General features: G+C 37.8%; 1 protein-coding gene across 1 annotated transcript in view; it reads left to right on the forward strand.

The window, feature by feature from the left end:
• LOC132342940 (collagen alpha-2(V) chain-like) overlaps nucleotides 1-24692 on the forward strand; it is an 82960-nt gene that overhangs the window by 49077 nt on the left and 9191 nt on the right. The gene's annotated exons all lie outside the window — the stretch shown is intronic.

Consider the following 24692-nt stretch of genomic DNA (forward strand, 5'->3'; position numbering starts at 1 on the left):
TAAGAGTCCCTTGGACTGAAAGGAGATCCAACCAGTCCATCCTAAAGGAGATCAGTCCTGGGTTTTCATTGGAAGGACTGATGCTGAAGCTGAAACTCTAATACTTTGGCCACCTAATGCGAAGAGCTGACTCTGGGAAAGATTGAGGATAGGAGAAGGGGACGACAGAGGATGAGATGATTGGATGGCATCACCTTCTCAATGGACATGAGCTTGAGTAAACTCCTGAACTTGGTGATGGACAGGGAGGCCTGGCATGCTTCAGTTCATGGGGTCGCAAGGAGTTGGACACGACTGAGCGACTGAACTGAACTGAACAGAAACACAGTACACAGTATGAAACTATGTTATATATGTGTGTGTATGTATGTGTGTATATGTATGTATGAGTATATATACACGTATAATGATATATATGACATAGGGATTTTACTAGATATTTTTACATGAATGTCAAAGCATTAGTCACTCAGCTGTGTCTGACTCTTTGTGACCCCATGGTGTGTAGCCTGTCAGGCTCCTCTGTCTCGAAATTCTCCAACAAGAATATCTGAGTAGGTAGCCATTTTTTTCCCAGGGGATCTTCTCAACTCAGGGATCAAACCTGGGTCTCTTGCATTAGAGGCAGATTCTTTACTATCTGAGCCACCAGGGAAGCCCTATTTTTACACAAAAGTGAAAAGTGAAAGTGAAGTCACTCAGTCGTGTCAGACTCTTTGCGATCCTATGGTCTGTGGCCTACCAGGCTCCTCCGTCCATGGGATTTTCCAGGCAAGAATACTGAGCAGGTTGCTGTTTCCTTCTCCAGGAGATCTTCCCAACCCAGGGATTGAACCCAGGTCTCCTGCATTGTAGGCAGCTGCTTTACCATCTGAGCTACCAGGGAAGTCTATTTTTACATACATAATAGTAATATTTCTATTAGAAGATGCTTCTGAATTCAATGTAAACTTCTGGTTTGCAGAACAATGTGTTGGTTTTTCATATACAAATTAATTTCTTGTGAAATTATACCACATAAGTTAACATTTAGAGAAATAAATCTGATGAATATAGATTGAGTTAACCATCAAGATTCTGGCCTTTCAGTGCTGAGAAGCCAGAGCTTGAGTCATGACCCTATCTCAGCAAGTCTCATGCTACCAATCATTCTGTACTAATATCCAACTACATCCTGTCCAGAAAATGAATGTGGCTGAGAAAAAAATGTATGATCAAATAAAACTTGTTTCTATGCTGATTTTTCATTCTTTTTCATTTTTCATTCATAAAAGCTAAAACCAGCCATGCAGTCTGATTTCAAATCCAGGATCTATCACTTCGAGGCGTGGGAATCTTGGTAATGGGGCAAGTTGTTTAATTACTATGACCTACTATGAGTTACCTACTGGGGGTAAAAGTATGTTTAGGATTAAATGAGATCAAGAGTATAAAACAGTTTGGATAGTCCTTAGCACATATTGAATATTCAATAAATATAAGCCCCTATCGCTATTTCTAGTGCTACATTACTGTGGCTATCATTTTAACTAAAGTCCTTTGAACCTGAATTGTCTTTTAATAACTCTTAGAAAATCAAAAAAAGATTAGCATCAAAATGCTGAGCCACCAGTTCTTTGTCATTAATCCAGAAATTTCCTAAGTGTGTGTAGGTATGGCCATAGTGTTTGGCATTGTTGGAAGCTGCAACGATTGAAATATTTTAGCCTGCAGATTATTATGAACAATAAACTTCCAAGTGGAATACTACCTTGGGTTTCCCAGTTCACTGTTTGTAACCAATATTTATGACATGGAAGAGTAGAATTTGTTAGAAATCATTATAGTACTTCATTTACAAGCTTAGGTAATGTTTCTCTTACCGGGTACCCTGCAGCTTCATGGAGAATTGAAAATACTTGGGTGCTGTTCAGAACACTGTATGTGGCAATGTTTTGTCCAAAAATATCTTCTTAATAAATTACATGTTGCATATTATTATCCAAGTTTGAGAAGAAAATAATTTCTAAAGGGGTTGAGATAGGTTCTGTTTTTACTCTTGGGTGATTTGGATTAGAGACTATTTTTAAATTAAGCTAGTACTTTACTATTTGACTTCAGCCATAAATGTCAGTGGAAATGGAAAATAGAAATAGGAGAACAAAAATAAAAATTACTTTATTATATATAAAGATTCATTATATACAATTATATGTATATTCCAGCTAACCCTAGATTGTGGAGCTGAAGATATGTTCTAAGGGCAAAGTGACTTTCCGAAACTTTTAAACTAATGCTTCTTATAACTTCCCAGATTGTACTAATTTCATGTGGTTAATAACGCATGTAGGAGTTAGTGTTTTTACTAATAATGGAATAATTGGGACTAGGGAAATTTCATTTTATAAATCTTAAAACTGATTATCCACACCACTTCCTTCTTTATAGATAGGCTTAAGACATATAAATGGAGATTTTGCATTGCCATTTATTATATAATTTGCCTCACTTTCCTGAAATGTGCCCTTTATTTCTTGGTATTTGGCAGCTCCCAAATTCTAAAAGGATGTTTTTATGTAGTTTTTTTTTAAACTCTGTGATTTCTCAAATTTAAATTTGCTTTCTGCAACACTGTTGAAAATGATGCACTCCAGCACATTCCAGCAAGTTTTGGAGAGATTATTATGTTTCTTTGTCAACTATTTTGATAGAATAATTTTCAGTCTCAAGATATAATTACTATCAACTCTGTAAAGACTACTGGCTGGTGAGAGAATAAGTTCTAAGTGAGTGACTTTTGGAACAGAATGGAGGGCTAGAAGTATTTATAACTCTCAGATCAGTATGGAGAGAAAGGTAGATCTAGGAATCTTTCTTGATACCAAAGAACATTGATGAGCATATCATTTCCAGTATTTGTTTCTGTTTTTATTAGTCAAAGAAGAGCTTTCAGGAATGGTGAAGCAAGCCTACATGGCTGTGTCCTCACTAGACTGTAAGGTCTATAAAGGCAGGGGAGTCATTTCCTATGCATCTCCTCAGTCTCTTATTCAGAAACAGACACCTAAACGACGAATTAGTCAATCCACTCTTGGAGGCAGGACAAACTGCTCCTGAAAATCCTGTCTTGTAAGAAACATCACTTCTGAACTCCTCTGGCTCTGTCTCCAATCTTTGGCTTCCCATGGCCTCTCTAGTTTCTTTCTCTTTTTCTCTCCTCTGTCCTTAGGCTGAACCCTCCTCAGTTCATACTAGGACCAGAATAATGACCTGGTTTGCTGCCTGGAATCTTTCTCTCCTCTGTGATTCTCCCTGTTTACAAGCTCAGGAGATTCAATCTTCTTCCTTTCATTTTTCTGCTCAATTAAGGAAAGGACTTCAGTGCTGTTACGTCATCATCAATCAAGTTAAATACAACACTGTTAGTTAGTGTTCAGGATTTCTATGATTGGAAGTAACTGGCACTTTCTGGCATTTCTTCCCCTTGTTCCCTATATAAGAATACTCAGTAAAAGGCAAACCAAATTCTGCAATGTTCCCTAAGCATATCCCATCTTTAACTCCTGATCTCTGAGTAACTGCTTGAGTATCTCCCCATTTATTGCTTCTGAAACTCCTAATAGGCATTTATGGGCAGTAATTACCTAATTGTTTTATTGAGTTTTGACAATAAATTAGATAGGGGTTATTATACATAAGTTTTTTTTGCTATATATTATGATTCCGCCAGTTGAATTTTGTTTTTTGTTTTTAATTCTACTATGCTTAAAAAATTCATAGCTTGGGCTTAAATAAAAGTAGAGTCATATTATTAGAAAGTCGGGATAGTTTTTATTTTAAATTTGAAGCCAGGGCTAAAACAATTTATACAACTTCCTTGAGTGTGCAAAATTCATTTTATCTGATTAGCAATTTTTTTAATTTAAAAAGATACATCTAATCAAGATTATAACTCTTCCTAAAAACAAGACCTTTTTTTCTTGGATTTTTTGAAGTTGTCTGTACCAAAATGATACTGTTATTCTGGAATGTTGATGTGGTAGGAAACTTCTACTTATGTCTCTAAAAAGTAGGCCATGATTACATATCATAAAAATAGACATAAAACGTGGCTATTCTGGCTTCTTGAGGTCAAAGAGGCTTGCCATGAACATGTTTAATCACATGTCCGTATGTCTCAATGACTTAACCTTTCAAAAAAGAGGCATTTTGTACAAGACAAGCAAAATATGGACCTCAGTGTGTGAATTATAGATATCTTATAATAAAAATCTAATATCCTCTGAGTTAAACCAAATTTAACATCCATATTTTATCAGTTATAATACATAGGATTATTTTGTTCAAAATGTAAATATTATGTTTAAAATCCAAATAGTATTATGACAAATATGATTAACATACACAGTCTCTCCCTTTCCCTTCTAATTTGTTTTGCCAAGTACAAGAGGTGAATTTAGCTAAAATTTTTATGTATATATGAAGAAATTCTCTTGGAAAGACTGTAAAACTAACCAAATCATAGTTTTCATTCTTTTCAACAATTTAGTTTTTAAATTCAATTTTCACCAGAGTTGCTAAATTTTCACCTTTTAGAGCTGAAAAGAGTTTCACTAGTGTATTCTTCTGAAGCCCAATTGCATCAAGAAATATATATTTTTTCATCCTCCAGGGTACAGACAGTCTGAGCATCATATTAGTGAGCTCAAAGTCTAATTTATTATTGTTTCTGCTCAACAGAAGTCTCCCTGCTTGTGACACACACATCACATGCCTTTCTCTGTGAACTAAGCAGAGTGCTTAAAGCTGCCTTCAGTATTCAGCAGCAGTTCAAAACCAGCCTCTGACTCTTAAATCTTTTGTCCAGTGAAGTATCTTAAGACTGTCTACTTTGATGCTTAAAGGCAATCTAATTCATTAAACTTTTTTTCGGCTGAGAACTCTTTAAGCAAAGTTAAATTTCCTCACTAAATGACTGTCATATTTTCATGAAATTTTTGAAATGGTATGAACAACTTAAGGGCAAAACAGAATTCTTAAAATGCTTTGTATTCTATATGCTGTTAACTATCATTTGCAAAATGCCCCTTTATATGAACTTTCAATACACTTAACCGTCAAAGTCATCTCCTATAACCCAAGGATCAACTTGAAATCACTGTTCATTATTACAATTTTGGAAGATGACATTTCTCCTAATAAGAATGGTCATTTAAAAATACTATGTTATTTCCTTTAGATCTCTGTTCACACTCTGCTTTATCTGTGACATCATCCCTGATTATTAAAAAATTTTCCTGCTTTCCTCTCCCCATTCAATTCTTTTCTCTTCTAGCATTCTTTGCCTCTTCCTTGCTACAGTTTTCTTTGCTCATCACTGTTAGACAGATCGTGTGATAATGTAGTTAATTTGCTTACCTTCTCTTTCCTTTCATCAGTTTGTAAGGTCTTTGAGGAAGAGATCTTTTTATATTCTGTCCATACTTCCTTTCCTAATACTGGTATGGTGCCAGTACAGAGCAGTACTCAATATATATGTATTGACTGAGTGACAAAGAAATATATTGAGCTTTTTGGGACTTTAAATCCAGACTCACAGTTCACAGTCACAGTGCTAAAGGTAAGATTGTAGACTGGTTTATCTTCTGAATATTTCTTTATCTAGAAAAAGGACATATCCCTTTATAAGAAATGAAAGATATGTATGAAATCTTTTCCGGGCCAAAGTGGCTATTTAAATATGGTAGCAATCCTCTGGTTTGATTTCTTCCTTTCCTTTTAGTTTACCACGCAGCTATAATGAACACCACGTCTCAGGTTGTCTGGTAGATGTCAATGATTCAGCTGTGAACAGAACAGAGTTACCTTGCCTCCGTGGAGAGTTTAGTCTGGGAGGTATTAAAGCAAAAATTAGGGTTGAATATGATGAGCTTTTTATAGAAGTATCTTTTTTAAATGAATCACATATTAGGTGCTCAATAAATGTTAAATGAGTGAGTAAATGAATTTTTAAAAATTCTCAATCAAAATTTACTCTTTTCACTTTTTAGTGAAAAGCAAACATTTTTTTTCATAGAATCTCCTCTCATGATATCTCTGTGATTAACAAGATTTGTATTAAATTGTCCAAAAGTATACACATGAATTCTACCTACAAATACTGTCATCTTTCCATGAATTACTAAAGGAAGGAGAATTATCATGCAAAGCCAGGTGAGAAGTAAAATTATTCAGACATATATTGTCCATCACTGTATTACCAGGGTCCAGGGAAATGCCTGACACAGAGAATATAGAAAATGCATTTTTGTCAAATTGAACTGAAGAAATATAAGGAAGGAAAAGTATTTTAATTCTGTGGCCAAAAAGATCTCTAGATATCACAATTGAGATATCTTACTTTAGTTAACTATTCATTTCTTTCATATTTCTTTGCTTCAGTGACGGTTATGGTCATAAAATTCATAACTACTTTTAGACAGGACCATTAAAAAAGCAAAATTTAAAACAGCTAAAGCTTTCATACCACATGGAGCCAAGAACTTTATATCAGTATAAACCTCCGAGCATATTATATTCCATAATATGTCTGTTTAGTAAATGGCTAAATTATAATCCAACCTCTTTTCCTATGTCTTTGCATATATTTAGTTTAAATGAATGCACACAATACAGTTTAGTCATTCTTTGATTCCTAACTTGAAAATACTTTCCTAGGCTATAAACTTTGTCTGTTTTGAGATTAAGTAGGTGATTTCCTTGGAGAAGGAAATGGCAACCCACTCCAGTATTCTTGCCTAGAGAATCCTTGGACAGAGGAGCCTAGTGGGCTGCTGTCCTTCGGGTCGCACAGAGTCGGACACGACTGAAGTGACTTAACATACATGCATGCATTGGAGAAGGAAATGGCAACCCACTCCAGTATTCTTGCCTGGAGAATCCCAGGGACGAGGAGCCTGGTGGGCTGCCATCTATGGGGTCACACAGAGTCGGACACGACTGAAGCGACTTAGCAGCAGCAGCAACAGGTGATTTCCTAGTAGTTTTTGAATGTAAAAGAGAGAAGAGGGTTTTAAAAGACAGCGACAAAAGTGATATTCATCATAGACCCTACTGTTTTGTTTACACTGTTATTCTCTATGTTCTCTTGCGTACTTGAGGAATGTTTCAGAATCATCTCTCAAAAGGAACTAAAAAGTCATTCTTCAATCATTTAACATATTTCATACCCAAAATATGGATTTTCAGATTTCTTTAACAATTCTTTATGGGCTGTACCCTTTTTGGTAAAACATAAGGGACTTTCCATGCCAATTTATAAAGGCACAGAAAATAGGCTGAAGATACGTATAGCTGACAGCCTTCCAGCTTTACTAACACTAGCATCTGTTTTCTATAAGTTAGTTGTTATTTTTTCTTGTTAAATTCTCCCTGTGAAATGTTTTCCTTGAGATTTTTCTTTTGGTATGAAATCTGCCCAGTGATACGACTCACTAGTGGTCCATAAAGACCCAATTGGATTCTCAAGGAACTTTGCAAGTTCTTACATTCACACCAGAGTCTCATTGTACTGATCGACATTGGATACTCTTCTAGTGAGATTTATTACTGAAATACCAGATTCATAATTATTAAAGCAACTTAAACTTCAAGGTGTTTACACTTTATTTTTTTTTTTTTTCTAATTTTATTTTATTTTTAAACTTTACATAATTGTATTAGTTTTGTCAAATATCATAATGACTCCGCCACAGGTATACATGTGTATACACTTTAAAAGGATGATTATTGAGTGAGATTTCAGCTTTGGGGTCATTCTACATAGTAAATCCTCTATGGAGGGGAATGCTGTGTTGTTATAATGAAGGGGCAGAAAATACATTCTTTAATAACTTGTCCGTAAGGAAGGAAAGGTCCTAAATGGGCAGAATTACACTAAGCAACAATAGTTTTTCTATTGTTTCTTCCACTTAAAGAACATGGTACATCATTGGAAATGCTTGTTGTGATGACACTGCTATGCTGTACTTAGTCGCTCGGTCATGTCCGACTCTCGTGACCTCTTGGGCTGTAGCCCGCCAGGCTCCTCTGTCCATGGGGATTCTCCAAGCAATAATACTGGGGTGGGTTGCCATGCCCTCCTCCAGGGGATCCTCCTGACTCAGGAGTTGAACTGGGGTCTCCTGCATTGCAGATGGATTCTTTACCAGCTGAGCTACCAGGGAAGCTCATTGTGATGACAGCAGTGTCCCAAATCTGGCATCAAAATACAGAGAAGCATTTACAGAAATAGAGATTTCCAGTTGCAAAACAAAATTAGAATCATAAGAGGTAGATTCTAGGAACTGGTATTTCAAAAAAATTCTTTTGAGTAGATTCTACTGTATCAACTTAAAGCCAAGACTGAAATTAAATTTGGGCATTTACAGCATTTAAAATCACAAAAATATATAGTTTTTATAGGAATGATTTTGGGTGAAAACTTTGACTGAAGAAAGAAATAAAAAATCATAAACTGTAGACATAAAAATAACCCGAAACTTTAAATGGCTCTGAAAGATGACACTGAGGTTTGCCTCCCAACCCTGTAGGCTCAATACCACTTACTTTTTAGAAACATAAGTGGCAAGTTATGGATCATATTGGCTGAAATCACAAAATATACTGTGACAACTTTAAAAGCCTCTTGTCAAAATGTCATATAATTAACTGTGATTACATTAAATGCTGGTATATTGCTGTGGGCAGGTAGCTCAAGTATTGTGGCATTAACTGTGCTGTGTTTAGTGGCATCCAACTCTTTGCAACCCCATGGACTCTATGTAGCCTGCCAGGCTCCTCTGTCCATGGAATTTTCTATGCAAGAGCACTGGAGTGGGTCACCATTTCTTCCTTCAGGGGATCTTCCTGACCCAGGGATCAAACCCACATCTCCTGCATTGGCAGCCAGATTTTTTACCAGTAAACCACCTGGTAGGCCCTTAGCATTCTGTATTTATTTCTATCAAGGTACTTATTATTACATACTTTAATTGCTTGATTATCTGCCTGTCTTCCTCACTGGGCTGTAGCTATTTGGAATTAGGATGGCATATTTTGTTTTGTTCAGCTCTAGTACCTGGTAGAGAAACGGCATATAGTAAGTGCTCGATATTTGTTGGCAGGATAAAGGTCATATTACCTCTCCTCACGGACTTAGCATTCCTTGGAGTGTTTTTGTGGATATTTCTTTGGAGACTCTAATTAGTTGTTTCACTCTGCCCTCTGTAGCACATTTGGTTGCATATGTTTCATTTAATTAAATATGATCATTTTTGTCATTGCTGTTGTTGGTTTAGAATGCATTTTTATTACAATGTTACTTCATAGGGGAAATAAGATTTGATTAACATTATTTTATTTACTTATTTCACTAAGACACATAAGTTATTCCTCCTGAGTTTTAGGACTTTTTGATGTCTTAGTATAACTGCCAAAGAGCTTATTTCCTCTTTCCTTTAAAGAAATTCTGCAGAATGTTCCACTTGATGTGCTCTAAGTGTTATATCACTTTTCTTGAAATTCTTCCTTGTTTGGCAACATGGAAAGAAATACAATTTTATAAATGTTATAAGGAAGAGAAATACTCTTGATTATTAAATAATTCCTAAGTATTGACAATATTTTAAAATAGTAATTTGGTGTTAATGATCATGACTGAGGGAAATTTTCCATAGTGTCTTTCTATCACAATAAATACCACCATGTAAAGAATCCACGTATATTGCTTATTAGACAATATACATTTTTTACCTTATTATCACAAGGGCTTTTTTCCTTTACTGATATTTTAAATTGTTTCAGTCTTAAGATTGAAAAACTTAATGATTGTTGAGTTAAATTAACCCCCAATAATTTTAAGTATAATCTAGTTCTTAAGAATTAATTTTTAAATTTCTGACATCTGTAGAACACTCTATATAATGGAGTTTGTAATCTGTCATACATGGGCTGGCATAAAATAGCAGAAAGTCATGGCTGAGAGAGGTATATCTCTGCATATTTCATATTCCTTTAAGTTCTGGATAAACTCTTCACTTATTCAAGGGACAGTTTAAGGACTCAAAACTTGGGAGCCTATGAAGTGAAAAGACTTTAATTTTATGAGATGTAGTACAATAATGTTGAATGCGTAAATTATGCTATACAGGACATACAGTTTGGTGTGAATATAGAGAATGATTTTGTCTTTGCCTTAGAATTCCTACCTCTAAGAAAAGTCATTTGTAAAGGTTTACAGGCATGACATAATGCCTCTCAATCTATTCTGTTTGGCAGTTTAGATGCTGAGAATGACCTGATTCTCCTGTGGTTGAATCTCTAACTCCAGGGCGATTTCTATTGGTGGAGATATACTGTAAGGGTTTTTGTTTCTTTGTTCATTTGTTTGTTTTTATATATAGCCCACATTTTCGTCTAATTGTCTTATTTGATAATGTGATCCAGTCATGAAAAGTTTGACTGAACTTATGATAAATCCCATCAGTCTTTATATTTGATATTTAGCCAAAAATTTCCATTAAATAAATCTTAATCACTGCTGTTCCATAATATTATAAGAATATCCAGATTAACGCAATTATTTCCTGTTAGATTAAGATTACATTTTTATTAGCTCACATTCCCTCTTTTCTTTAACATAAAGCAAAATGTGCAATCACATCTATTCCATTATTTTCTCTTATTTCTGATCATGATTGCCAGTCAAATAGATTGTGACTGAACTGATAGTTAATTAAACAGGAACAACTTGAAGTTGTAGATTGGTTCTTTGAGGAAATTTCTATTTTCAAAGCTCTTAAGAGAAGATTAAATGTTAAAAAAAAGAAAATAGTTAACTTTTGTAAAGACTAGTTCAGACTTCAGGAAAATGAAAGGAAATGAACTGAATATGATGTAATTTAAGAAGCAGGTGTTTGATGGTTTGCTTTTAAATTGTATTTTTTAATGTTGAATTTCCCCCAATGGCTTTTTCAGCATCCTTTTTAGCTTAAATAAAGTAAATAGAATAAAGTATATTGTTTGCTGTGAGGAAAATCACTTTTATGCAATGAAAGCTGAATTTTCTGGGGGAAATTTTCATTTCCTGTGCTCTGTAAGCCAATCTGAAAAAGAACTGAATAATAGTTGGTATGCAGTCATTAACTACCTATGCTCATCAAAGTGTCTGAGAGCGTATTTGTGTCATGGAGCTAGTTTTCCCCATCAATATCCTGTGAAGCCTCAGGAAAGCTAGGGGAAATTTCACAGGATATTAGAATGGTAACATTTGGTCGCTGCACAGGCATAGCATCAGGAAATGAAATATTGACCGTTTAGAGTTGGGAGCTGAACAGAAAGAAAAAAATGGAGTCCATATTCTTAGTATGTTTCATTTACTTCCCTTTGATAACAAATTCATTAAAAAACACACAACACTCCCTCTCCCTGTCCTTATCTCTAAGAGTGTTTTACTCTTTTAAATTTTTCTCTCAAGTCAGTCCAGACTCCTCTTGCTCATCATCCTTCATATGGATTGTCAGGTTATTATTCTCAATATTCAAAATATACAGTTAGAGTGTGAAGTTTAGGTTCTATAGATACAATATTGTTTTTCTTGTAGGACCTCCCTTGTGGCTCAGATGGTAAAGCGTCTGCCTTCAATGCAGGGGACCCGGGTTAGATCCCTGGGTCGGGAATGTCCTCTGGAGAAGGAAATGGCAATCCACTCCAGTACTCTTGCCTGGAAAATCCCATGGATGGAGGAGCATGGTAGGCTACAGTCCATGGGGTTGCAGAGTTGGACATGACTGAGCAACTTCACTTGGTCTTGGTCTTTCTTTTATATACTCTCTAAGGTAGCAGTCTAATTTAGAATGTTGTAGTTAGGAGGATGTAGTTGCTCAAATACTGGCTCTGCTACTCACTAATTTTGTAATCCTGATTGACTCCAAGCCTCTACCAGGGTGGTTTAAGGATTAAATATGAAATGTACATAGGAATTTAGCATAGCTCTTACAATGGAATAAATAGTAGCTACTAATATTTATACTTCATTGTTATTCCTGAATATTCATCCAAATATGACTTATACAGGGTTTATAATTTTTTCCAATCAAATTTATGTATCTATCCAAAACTTTCATTTCATTCAATGTCAAGGCCATCTTCCTTTTCTACAGTTATCTGTATTAGTTTTCCAGGACTAGAGTTCGACACGACTTCACTTTCACTTTTCACTTTCCTGCATTGGAGAAGAGAAGGGCAACCCACTCCAGTGTTCTTGCCTGGAGAATCCCAGGGATGGGGGAGCCTGGTGGGCTGCCGTCTATGGGGTCGCACAGAGTCGGACACGACTGAAGCGACTTAGCAGCAGCAGCAGCAGCTGTATATAGCAAAGTATAACACACTGAGTGGCTTGAAACAACAGAAATGTATTGTCTCACAGTTCTGGAGGCTTTAGTCCAAATCAAGGCGTCGGCGGGGCCATGATCTCTCAGAAACCTGAAGATTAACCTTGTTTGCCTCTTCCTGGGATCTGGCCTTGCAATCTTGGATTTTCCCTGGTTTGCAGCTGCTGCACTTTAGTCCCTCTGCTTCTATCACCTGTGTCTGTGTTTCTCTGTGTGCTCTATTCTCCTCTCTTTATGAGGACACCAGTCATATTGGATTAAGGACTAACTCTATTCTAGTTCATCCTCAACTTAATTAACTACATCTTCTAAAGACTTATTTCCAAGAAAGTTCAACATACCTTCTGGGTGGACACATTTAATCCACAACTGTATCCAATAGATGTTAATTCCTCCATTCTTTCCTGATGTTATTATTAACCTTGAAAGTTATTTTCTAGTTTTTCTAATATCTTATCCTATCCATAGTTAATCACACTCTACATATTTTCTATCTTGTGTCCTGTGGATTTACCCCTCTTATTCCCAGAATGACTTTCTCCTAACTACAGTATAATATTTTAAACTACTGGCCTTTAGTCTAATTTGCTTTCATCTTCAATTCTGTTGTTAGATTAATATTCCTGAAAGTTACTTATACATTCTTCTGTTTATTCACTTACTCATTTATTCAATAAGCATTTACTGGACATGTTGTTGGGCTTTCCTGGTAGCTCACTTGGTAAAGAATCTTCCTGCAATGCAGGAGACTCCAGTTCAATTCTTGGGTTGGGAAGATCCCCTGGAGAAGGGACAGGTTACCCACTCCAGTATTCTTAGGCTTCCCTCATAGCTCAGTTGGTGAAGAATCCGCCTGCAATGTGGGAGACCTGGGTTCCGTCCCTGGGATGGGAAGATCCCCTGGAGGAGGGCATGGCAACCCACTCCAGTATCTTTGCCTGGAAAATCCCCATGGACAGAGGAACCTGGGGGCTACAGTCCATAGGGTCACAAAGAGTCAGACATGTTGTATGTGTCAGACACTGTTCTACATTCACAATGCAGAGAGAAATTAAATGTGTTCTCCCTGATGAAATGTATCGCCTGGTAGTGTTTACCTGCAAACAAACAATAGATTGTTGCAGGTATTTTGCCAGGTGTGTGGATAAGATAAAATCAGAACACAGAGAAGCCTGTGGGAAAGGGTTAAGTCAAGAAAACCTTCCTAGAGGAAAAAAGTGTTGCTCACACCAAGAATTCACATCCCCTCTCTTTTCCTACTAATATGACATGTTTGCCCTCCTCTCCATGCCTCTTTTAGGTGGTTCCTGCTACCCTTCCCCAGTACTCTTGCCTGGAAAATCCCATGGATGGAGGAGCCTGGAAGGCTGCAGTCCATGGGGTCGCTGAGGGTCGGACACGACTGAGCGACTTCACTTTCACTTTTCACTTTCATGCATTGGAGAAGGAAATGGCAACCCACTCCAGTGTTCTTGCCTGGAGAATCCCAGGGACGGGGGAGCCTGGTGGGCTGCCATCTATGGGGTCGCACAGAGTCAGACACGACTGAAGTGATTTAGCAGCAGCAGCTAAATTGCTTCAGTTACGTCATGCTCTTCGAGACCCTATGGACCATAGTCCATCAGGCTCCTCTGTCCACCACGGGATTCTCCAGGCATGAATATTGGAGTTGGTTACCATGCCCTTCTCCAGGGGATCTTCCCGACTCAGGGATCAAACTCACATCTCTTATGTCTCCTGCATTGCCTGGCAGGTTCTTTACCACTAGTACCACCTAGGAAACCCTTTAATCGTACAGATTAAGAAATACTCTTGCTCTCTGCCCATCTACCTTAAACCTGGGGCAGGGGCAGTTATTTTATTCATTCTCTTCACAGCTCTCTGGAAGTCAGGCTGTACTTGCTAATATTTCAAACTTGCAGTTCATTACATTACACCCACTTTTCTTTTGACAATTAAGGACTGCCATCTGACCTTTCTTATTTTAATATCTTATCATCTCCTTTAGAATTAAGAGTCCCAGTTTTATCACATCCCCTACTATGATCCCACAGAAGACAACCACTTTAGAGCTTCTCAGTGGTACTGAAGTCAGGGCCTTGGTTCAGAACAAGTGACACCCTCTCACTAGACCATTCCTTATCACTTATAGGCAGAGTGTCCCCTGGAAATGTAGAGAATATTTATAAACCTCCTTCTTATTTACTCAAATAAAAGTTTTTCTGGAGTAGGATATCTGTCTTTTACTTTTGTAACTCTCTGGGATATGGTCAAACATAGACTCTTGATATATACTTATCTAATGTAAGTATGTAAGAAAATGGATTTGAGTGGATTTGCTGGGTATAAAATATAAAAAGTGAATTTCTAGTACAGATATTTAATATCTTATTTCTCACTGTTTTCTAAATCATAAACTGGCATCCATGGATGAAGCTCCTTGTCTTTCAAGCTAAACGTTATACAATACAATTTTTGACTTCCTAAAGTGTCAAGGGAGCATAATCTAGAATTCTGTATCTAGTTTTGAGGAATGGTATTTTAATTCAGTTGTGCTGAATTTCCAAATGGCTGTAGAACTGGACCTGGAAAAATACATTTATATTTCATCACAGTGTTGCCAGACTTAGTCATTGGTGGCAACTGATTGCTCCTGTGCCGCGTGCGCCGCTGTCCTGGCTTCCGCACTGTTGGCCAGCTCCATCCACTGATGAGCCGCGTCCCTGCTCCCCTCTTAGGCACCCACCTAAAGGCATCGGGGGGTTTAGAAACAAGAGTGCTGTTGTTTGACTCTCAGACAGGAGAACAGATGCCAAAGAAATGAAAATAGGAAGAAATGAGTGAGAGGAAGTGCCCGTGCTCCTTCAGACCCATCCCAGCCAGTTGGCAGAAAGAAGGAGTTACACGCCAGTAAGTGAGCCAGGAGTGACAATATTATACAGCTTGGAAGTGAATTTTTGGAAGAAACCATTTTGGATACTAGTTTTGGCCCTTTAAAAATACCTTAAAAGTATTAAATTAAAGGAAATAAGGACATTTATAGGAAGCTTTTGACTTATCAGGCCTCTAGCCTAGATGAAGTGCCCCTTAAATATCCCCACAACAACCTGGCTTTGCATCTAGCTTTATAGTTAAAGTCCTACTAGTCCATTGCTGGAGTGATTCCCTAACAAGTCTGTGAGCTTCTTCAAGATGGGAAGGAATTTGTTACCTTATCTTTGTATTCCCAGTGTTTGGCAAAATAACAGACAGATAATAAATATTTGTTAAATAAATAAACTCTATTATCGGAATGCATATATTATGCTATTCTGATGTTTGTTTCAAGAGTCAGTGCGTTTACTTTATAATTTAAAGCTATCTTAATGTCAAAGCTATTGGATGACTAAAACAGCCAAGGAAGCCTGAAACACGCACAGAGGAGCAGATGTACTGCGGGGGCTCATTGGATGGTGTAAATTGTGGCTTTCCACTCTCTCACTGATATGCATTTAGACTGTCCTAGAGTTTGAAATACGTGTTCTTACCAAACAGGACTTTGAAGGACAGCTAATACATGATCAATCTACTCGCAAATTAATGCCTTTTGGAATTCTGCATTCCTTTTATTCCTAGCTTACTTGAAGTCTGCTTTTATAAATTTAACTTTTTCTCCCAAATGATTGAAGTTTGTTTTTGTTTGGGATCCTAGGAATCCTTCAGGTTGTTATTCCTGAGAATTCTAGTTAATTGAAATAAATAGCATTAGGCAGAGGTCTCTCCAACACACAGGGGAAGATTTCCAGGATATGAAATGGTAATTCAGAAGGGCCTGGGGCTCATATAGGTTAATGAGAAAGTAGAATTAAGTTTATAAAAATTTCAATGTGTATGCAAATTTTCCAAAATGAATTCTTGAAATATACATTGGAGCAAACTTACTTTGTCTCCTACAAGAAAGTTTCATTACCTTTTTCAGCTTCTATATATTTTGATTGTTTTTGGCAAGGAAGCTGGACTCCAAATGTCTCATCCTACGACTTAAACTGTGTTGTGGTGCTAGACAAGTATTCAGTAAAACTTTCTAGATAAATATATGTTGACTAAATGGGTTAAATAGTGCCTCCATTCATTTTTGGATTAACTTATTTGGATTAACTTTCAGCAGCAATTTGATTTTTATGGCAAATTTATTTATCATTGGTGTTGTTCAGTCGCTAAGTCTTGTCTGACTCTATGCAACCCCATGGACTGCAGCATGCCAGGCTTCTCTGTCCTTCACTATCTAATGGAGTTTGCTCAAACTCATGTCCACTGAATCTGTGATGCAACCATCTCATTCTCTGTTGCCTCCTCCTTCTGCCCTCAATCTTTCCCAGCATAAGGATCTTTTCCAATGAAATCTTTCTCTTTGCATCATGTGGCCAAAGTATTGGAGATTCAGCATCAGTCTTTCCAGTGAATATTCAGGAGTGATTTCCTTTAGGATTGACTGGTTTGATCTCCTTGCAGTCCAAGGGACTCTCAAGAGTCTTCTTCAGCACCACAATTTAAAAGTGTTAATTCTTCAGTGCTCAGGCTTCTTTATGGTCCAGCTCTCACATCCATACATGACTACTGGAAAAACCATAGCCTTGACTAGATGGACATTTGTTGGCAAAGTGATGTCTCTGCTTTTTAATAAGCTAAGTTGGGCATAGCTTTCCTTCCAAGGAGCAAGTGTCTTTTAATTTATATGGCTGCAGTCACCATCTGCAGTGATTTTGGAGCCCAAGAAAATAAAGTCTGTCACTGTTTCCATTGTTTCCCCATCCATTTGCCATAAAGTGATAGGACCAGATGCCTTATCTTGGTTTCTTGAATGTTGAGTTTTATTTATTTATTTTTGAATGTTGAGTTTTAAACCAACTTTTTCACTCTTCTCTTTCACCCTGATCAAGAGGCTCTTTAGTTCCTCTTTGCTTTCTACCATTAGAGTGGCATCATCTGCATATTTGAGGTTGTTTATATTTCTCCTGGAAATCTTGATTCTAGCTTCTAGTTCATCCAGCCTAGCATTTCACATAATGTATTCTGCATAGAAGTTAAAAACACAAGGTGATGATATACAGCCTTGTCATATTCCTTTTGCAGTTTTGAACCAGTCAGTTGTTCCATGTTCTAACTGTTGCTTCTTTACCCATATGCAGGTTTCTCAGGAGACCGATTCAGTGCTCTAGTATTCCCACCTCTTTAAGAGTGTCCCATAGTTTGTTGTGATCCACACAGTCAAAGGCTTTCATATCATCAATGAAGCAGAAGTAGATGTTTTTATAGAATTTCCTTGCTTTTTCTGTGATCCAACGAATGTTGGCAAATTGATCTTGTTTCCTCTGCCTTTTATAAATCTAGCTGTACATCTGGAAGTTCTCAGTTCACATACTGCTGAAGCCTAGCTTCAAGGATTTTGAGCATAAACTTACTAGCATGTGAAATTCTAAATGTTCAAACTAAGAGACAATTGGAGAAGGAAATGGCAACCCACTCCAGTGTTCTTGCCTGGAGAATCCCAGGGACGGGGGAGCCTGGTGGGCTGCCATCTATGGGGTCGCAGAGTCGGACACGACTGAAGCGAGTTAGCAGCGGCAGCAGCAGCAGTGTTCTTTCTCCTTTATTTGTCATATCCTAGTATATTTCATCCCACCTGAAAGTGAAGGATCATATTTTATCTTTTCCTATACATTAATGAGTAGAGAAACTGAGGCACATTTTCCTTTAACAAACAGCCTAATTAATCTTTTTGTTCAACCTAAGTCTTACCCTCCACATTAGCAAATGTTTTACATTCTTGTCCTCTGATCTCAACATCTGCTAACCCACTGCGTTAGCCCAAAAATGTGTTCCATAGCTATTTGGGATTGAACAAATAATAAAAATTATTTTGAAAACTCTAAATCTTTCAACAGATGTTTTAAGAAAATAATATGTGTTCCTTTCCTCAATATACTTTTTATAGTCATCATGTTTTAAGAAACTAAAATATGAAATAAAGAGAAATTAAAAAAATTGTAATCTAAAACTAAAATGAATACTATTGAATAATTATTAATAGTTTAAAGCTTTTGAAATTGCAATAAAACTTGTCCCTGTTCACATTTTCTCTACATAAGGGTATTTTAATTTCTTCTCTACTTATTTACTTATTTGGAGAAGGAAATGGCAACCCACTCCAGTATTCTTGCCTGGAGAACTCCATGGACAGAAGGGCCTGGTGGGCTACAGTCCATGGGGTTCCAAAGAGTTGGACACGACTGAGAGACTAACATTTAGTTATTTAGGATAATAACTTCTCAGAAGCACATGGCTTTACAGGTCAAATTCCTAGATTCCATTAAAAAAATTTTTTTTTCTTATCCAAACATAGGATAATGAAATATCACTGGTTTAGTTCTGCATTTTGCTAAAGAAATTTGAAATTGATCTTCCTTCTCTATGTAGTAAAAGTTTGTCGGAGAAGAAATGGTTATCTTGCTTGTTGGTCTTCTCAGCCTCCTTCCCTCTCCCTCTGCTTCTCCTCCTCCTCTTCCTGCACCTTCTATCTTTGCTTTTCTTGTCTATTGTTTTCCCTACAAGCGCAGACATTTTACAATGAATAACTTTGTTGTACATCTAGAAAGTTATTAAGAAAACTTCCCAGGAAAGGCCACAACTTCTCTTTCTGTTCCTGAATATTCCTGGAGCATTTGTCCTCTGTTGAGACTGATGTTGAGGCTTGACCCTTAAATAAGGTGACTACTATACAGTCATGAATGTGCATTATAGTAGGTAAGCTGAACATTAAATTAAAGAGATAGATTTATATTCTGAAATGATGGTAAGGGAATACCAGAAAGAAGGGTAAAATCCATTTCATTACTGTTCTTCAGAGAAATTACCTTCTAATTTTTAATAGCTACAAAATAGACATAAATTAAGTCTTGGTGATAGTGATAGTCGCTCAGTCATGTACAACTCTTTGTGACCCCATGGAGAAGGGGGTGGCACCCCACTCCAGTACTCTTGCCTGGAAAATCCCATGGACAGAGGAGCCTGGTAGGCTGCAGTCCATGGAGTCGAGAAGAGTCAGACACGACTAAGTGACTTCACTTTCACTTTTCACTTTCATGCATTGGAGAAGGAAAGGGCAACCCACTCCAGTGTTCTTGCCTGGAGAATCCCAGGGACGGGGGAGCCTGGTGGGCTGCTGTCTATGGGGTCGCACAGAGTTGGACACGACTGAAGTGAATTAGCAGCAGCAGCAGGACTGTAGTGTGCCAGGCTCCTCTGTCCATGGAATTCTCCAGGCAAGAATACTAGAGTGGGTTGCATTCTTTTCCTTGATCCTCGGGTATTGAACCCAGGTCTTCTTCATTGCAGGCAGATTCTTTACCATCTGAGCCAAGGGTAGATCTGGACAAAAGTGGGTATTATGGATACTAGTTCAGGTCTCTAGATATACTCAAATGGATAAACATAGAAATTATGTCTTCAGAATGAAAACACTAGAAATGAGTTCCAGAAGTGAGCTCCAGAGATAATAGTACACAAAGAGATAGCTCCTTCAGTTTCACTTTCAGTTCAGTTCAGTCGCTCAGTCGTGTCCAACTCTTTGCGACCCCATGAATTGCAGCACACCAGGCCTCCCTGTCCATCACCAACTCCCGGAGTTCACCCAAACTCATGTGCATCGAGTCAGTGATGCCATCCAACCATCTCATCCTCTGTCATCCCCTTCTCCTCCTGCCCCCCAAAAAGGCTCTTGATGAAAGTGAAAGGAGAGTGAAAAAGTTGGCTTAAAGCTTAACATTCAGAAAACGAAGATCATGTCATCTGGTCCCACCACTTCATGGGAAATAGATGGGGAAACAGTGGACACAGTGGCTGACTTTATTTTTTTGGGCTTCAAAATCACTGCAGATGGTGATTGCAGCCATGAAATTAAAATACGCTTACTCCTTGGAAGGAAAGTTATGACCAGCCTAGATCAGATCAGATCAGTCGCTCAGTCATGTCCGACTCTTTGCGACCCCATGAATCACAGCACGCCAGGCCTCCCTGTCCATCACCAACTCCTGGAGTTCACTGAGACTCACGTCCATCGAGTCCGTGATGCCATCCAGCCATCTCATCCTCTGTTGTCCCCTTCTCCTCCTGCCCCCAATCCCTCCCAGCATCAGAGTCTTTTCCAATGAGTCAACTCTTGGCATGAGGTGGCCAAAGTACTGGAGTTTCAGCTTTAGCATCATTCCTTCCAAAGAAATCCCAGGGCTGATGTCCTTCAGAATGGACTGGTTGGATCTCCTTGCAGTCCAAGGGACTCTCAAGAGTCTTCTCCAATACCACAGTTCAAAAGCATCAATTCTTTGGTGTTCAGCCTTCTTCACAGTCTAACTCTCACATCCATACATGACCACAGGAAAAACCATAGCCTTGACTAGACGGACCTTTGTTGACAAAGTAATGTCTCTGCTTCTGAATATGCTATCTAGGTTGGTCATAACTTTCCTTTCAAGGAGTAAGCGTCTTTTAATTTCATGGCTGCAGTCACCATCTGTAGTGATTTTGGAGCCCAGAAAAATAAAGTCTGACACTGTTTCCACTGTTTCCCCATCTATTTCCCATGAAGTGGTGGGACCGGATGCCATGATCTTCATTTTCTGAATGTTGAGCTTTAAGCCAACTTTTTCACTGTCCTCTTTCACTTTCATCAAGAGGCGTTTTAGTTCCACTTCACTTTCTGCCATAAGGGTGGTGTCATCTGCATATCTGAGGTTATTGATATTTCTCCCGGCAATCTTGATTCCAGCTTGTGCTTCTTCCAGCCCAGCGTTTCTCATGATGTACTCTGCATATAAGTTAAATAAACAGGGTGACAATATACAGCCTTGATGAACTCCTTTTCCTATTTGGAACCAGCCTGTTGTTCTATGTCCAGTTCTAACTGTTGCTTCCTGACCTGCATACACATTTCTCAAGAGGCAGATCAGGTGGTCTGGTATTCCCATCTCTTTCAGAATTGTCCACAGTTTATTGTGATCCACACAGTCAAAGGCTTTAGCATAGTCAATAAAGCAAAAATATATGTTTTTCTGGAACTCTCTTGTTTTTTCTATTATCCAGCAGATGTTGGCAACTTGATCTCTGGTTCCTCTGCCTTTTCTAAAGCTAGCTTGAACATCAGGAAGTTCACGGTTCACATATTGCTGAAGCCTGGCTTGGAGAATTTTGAGCATTACTCCACTAGTGTGTGAGATGAGTGCAATTGTGCGGTAGTTTGAGCATTCTTTGGCATTGCCTTTCTTTGGGATTGGAATGAAAACTGACCTTTTCCAGTCCTGTGGCCACTGCTGAGTTTTCCAAATGTGCTGGCATATTGAGTGCAGCACTTTCACAGCATCATCTTTCAGGATTTGGAATAGCTCAACTGGAATCCCATCACTTCCACTAGCTTTGTTCATAGTGATGCTTGATAGCATATTCAAAAGCAGAGACATTACTTTGCCAACAAAGGTCCGTCTAGTCAAGGCTATAGTTTTTCCAGTGGTCATGTATGGATGTGAGAGTTGGACTGTGAAGAAAGCTGAGTGCCGAAGAATTGATGCTTTTGAAATGTGGTGCTGGAGAAGACTCTTAAGAGTCCCTTGGACTGCAAATAGATCCAACCAGTCCCTCCTAAAAGAGACCAGTCCTGGGTGTTCATTGGAAGAACTGATGCTGAGGCTGAAACTCCAGTACTTTAGCTGCCTCATACGAGGAGTTGACTCATTGTAAAAGACCCTGATGCTGGGAGGTTTACTTTAGACACTTCAAAATACTTTAGAATCATTGGTAGTAAAATGAATGTGGTCAAAGAACCATTGAGAACTGTGGAATGTTTAGTTCAGTGTAAGAACAAGTTCAGTTTAGTTAGAGTGAGGGCAGTGAATAAAGAATAATCCAATAAAGAATGAATTAGAAGGAATAAACTGACTACAGTGATGTCTAGATTTTCTCCAGAAGCCTTAATATTCTTCTACATGAGAAAAGATAAGAAAAGAAGGCAAAATGCACCTGCAAAGAAATAATAAGATACAGAGTTGACTTAATTTTAAAAGTCTTATTATATATAATATTTAATTTTATACTCTTTTGAACATACCATACTAGATATTCTCTTATAATATAACAATAACTCTTTTTAGTCATACAATAACTCTACAATTATAAGACAACTCTACCACCTAAAGTGGCTAAAACAAGTAACCTATAAATAAATAAATAAATAATAAACTAAATAATAAATAACTAAATAATAGTTAAAAATTAATTCAACAGATATTTAATAGCATATACTATGATCCTGACTACTATTCTAAAACACCAGGCTATATCAGGATATCAGTTCAGTTCAGTTCAGTCGCTCATTCGTGTCCGATTCTCTGTGACCCCATGAATCACAGCACGCCAGGCCTCCCTGTCCATCACCAACTCCCGGAGTTCACCCAGACTCACGTCCATCGAGTCTGTGATGCCATCCAGCCGTCTCATCCTCTGTCGTCCCCTTCTCCTCCTGCCCCCAATCCCTCCCAGCATCAGAGTCTTTTCCAATGAGTCAACTCTTTGCATGAGGTGGCCAAAGTACTGGAGTTTCAGCTTTAGCATCATTCTTTCCAAAGAAATCCCAAGGCTGATCTCCTTCAGAATGGACTGGTTGGATCTCCTTGCAGTCCAAGGAACTCTCTAGAGTCTTCTCCAACACCACAGTTCAAAGGCATCAATTCTTTGGCGCTCAGCCTTCTTCACAGTCCAACTCTCACATCCATATATGACCACTGGGAAAACCATAGCCTTGACTAGACGGACCTTTGTTGTTATATCAATGGACAAATCAGAATAAATGATATCTGTCCTTGCAGAGCTATAAATCACAAGGAGGCAAAAAATAGACAAAAATACAATAATATAGTAGGTTCAAAAGTGCTAAATACCACATTAAAGAAAAATAGAGCAGGAATTGTTAGATGGAGAGAGACATGGGTTTGTGTGTGGTAGTTTTCAATTTTTTGTAAGGTGGTCAGGGTAGCTTTATGGAGAAAGTCACATTTGAGCTAAAAGCAAAGGAAATGAAGGAAATCTGAAATATGGGTACTATCCACTGCTCAGGATTTGCTACTTACTTATCTCCAGATACTCCGTGACCAGAGTCTCGGGAGATAAATTTATCTCCGTGACTACCTAAAACTCATGATCGTACCCGTTTGAAGAGAGAAATGGCTAGGCAGATTTTTGATTCTCTTCTTTATTTTAAGCAATGTCATTGCTGGGGCTAGATTAAGTACCCAGACTTCATCCAACGCAATTCAAAACCTTTCATGCATTTAGGCAGGCAGACACATTTTGCATGGCACAGATGGTACTTAATTATTCACTTAGGATTAATATAATATTTGAGAAGGACTAGAGTTTGCTAGAGATATTACTACTAACATTTCTAGTAGGCTCAATTCTTTTGGTGGAGTTTTTACAGCTCTTCATTATTGAGCCTTCTGTTTGGAGGAAAAAATCTATGTCAAATGGATTAACAGACTGAAAGTTGGTTTTCCAGACAAAACCATAGATGAGCATTGCATGTGCATTATGTGCAGTTTTAGTTTCACAGTTTGGCCACAGTTATTTAGATTTCCCAGTGATACATGGAAAGTTAAGTAGTACCCAATATAAAAGTTTCCTTTGTATTTTTTCCATTTTAAGTCAAGGAAAAACAGCAGCTTTACTAGCTAACTGAAAAGCCCTTGGATATGAGACAGAAAACTTTCATGACTGTATTGAAGAAACTACCTTTGTACAGTTTGTCTAATCTCATTTTATCTGTACTTCTGTGTCACTGAAATACTATATATTAGTTGTCTTCTTTTTACTTTCTCAAATTTCAAGATAAGTTTTCATAATTGATTGTTACTATGTTGCTTTTGGAGAAGGAAATGGCAACCCACTCCAGTGTTCTTGCTTGGAGAATCCCAGGGACAGGGGAGCCTGGTGGGCTGCCGTCTATGGGGTTGCGCAGAGTCAGACACAACTGAAGCGACTTAGCAGCAGCGGCAGCAGCATGTTGCTTTAGAATATTAAGTATGTTATCTTGGTAGAAGAGAAATTCAACTCAGCTTAAATAATCATTGAGAGGTAACTTTATCCAATTGTTAAAAAAAAAATAGAGGACACAAGAAGGTAATAATTTGTGTAATCATCCTAAAAAGAGATTTAAATTCAGATGGTTTATTGGAAAGTAAAAATCTATAAGTGGATTGA

Source organism: Bos taurus, chromosome 2, assembly GCF_002263795.3.
Source record: "Bos taurus isolate L1 Dominette 01449 registration number 42190680 breed Hereford chromosome 2, ARS-UCD2.0, whole genome shotgun sequence".
NCBI lineage: Eukaryota > Metazoa > Chordata > Mammalia > Artiodactyla > Bovidae > Bos > Bos taurus.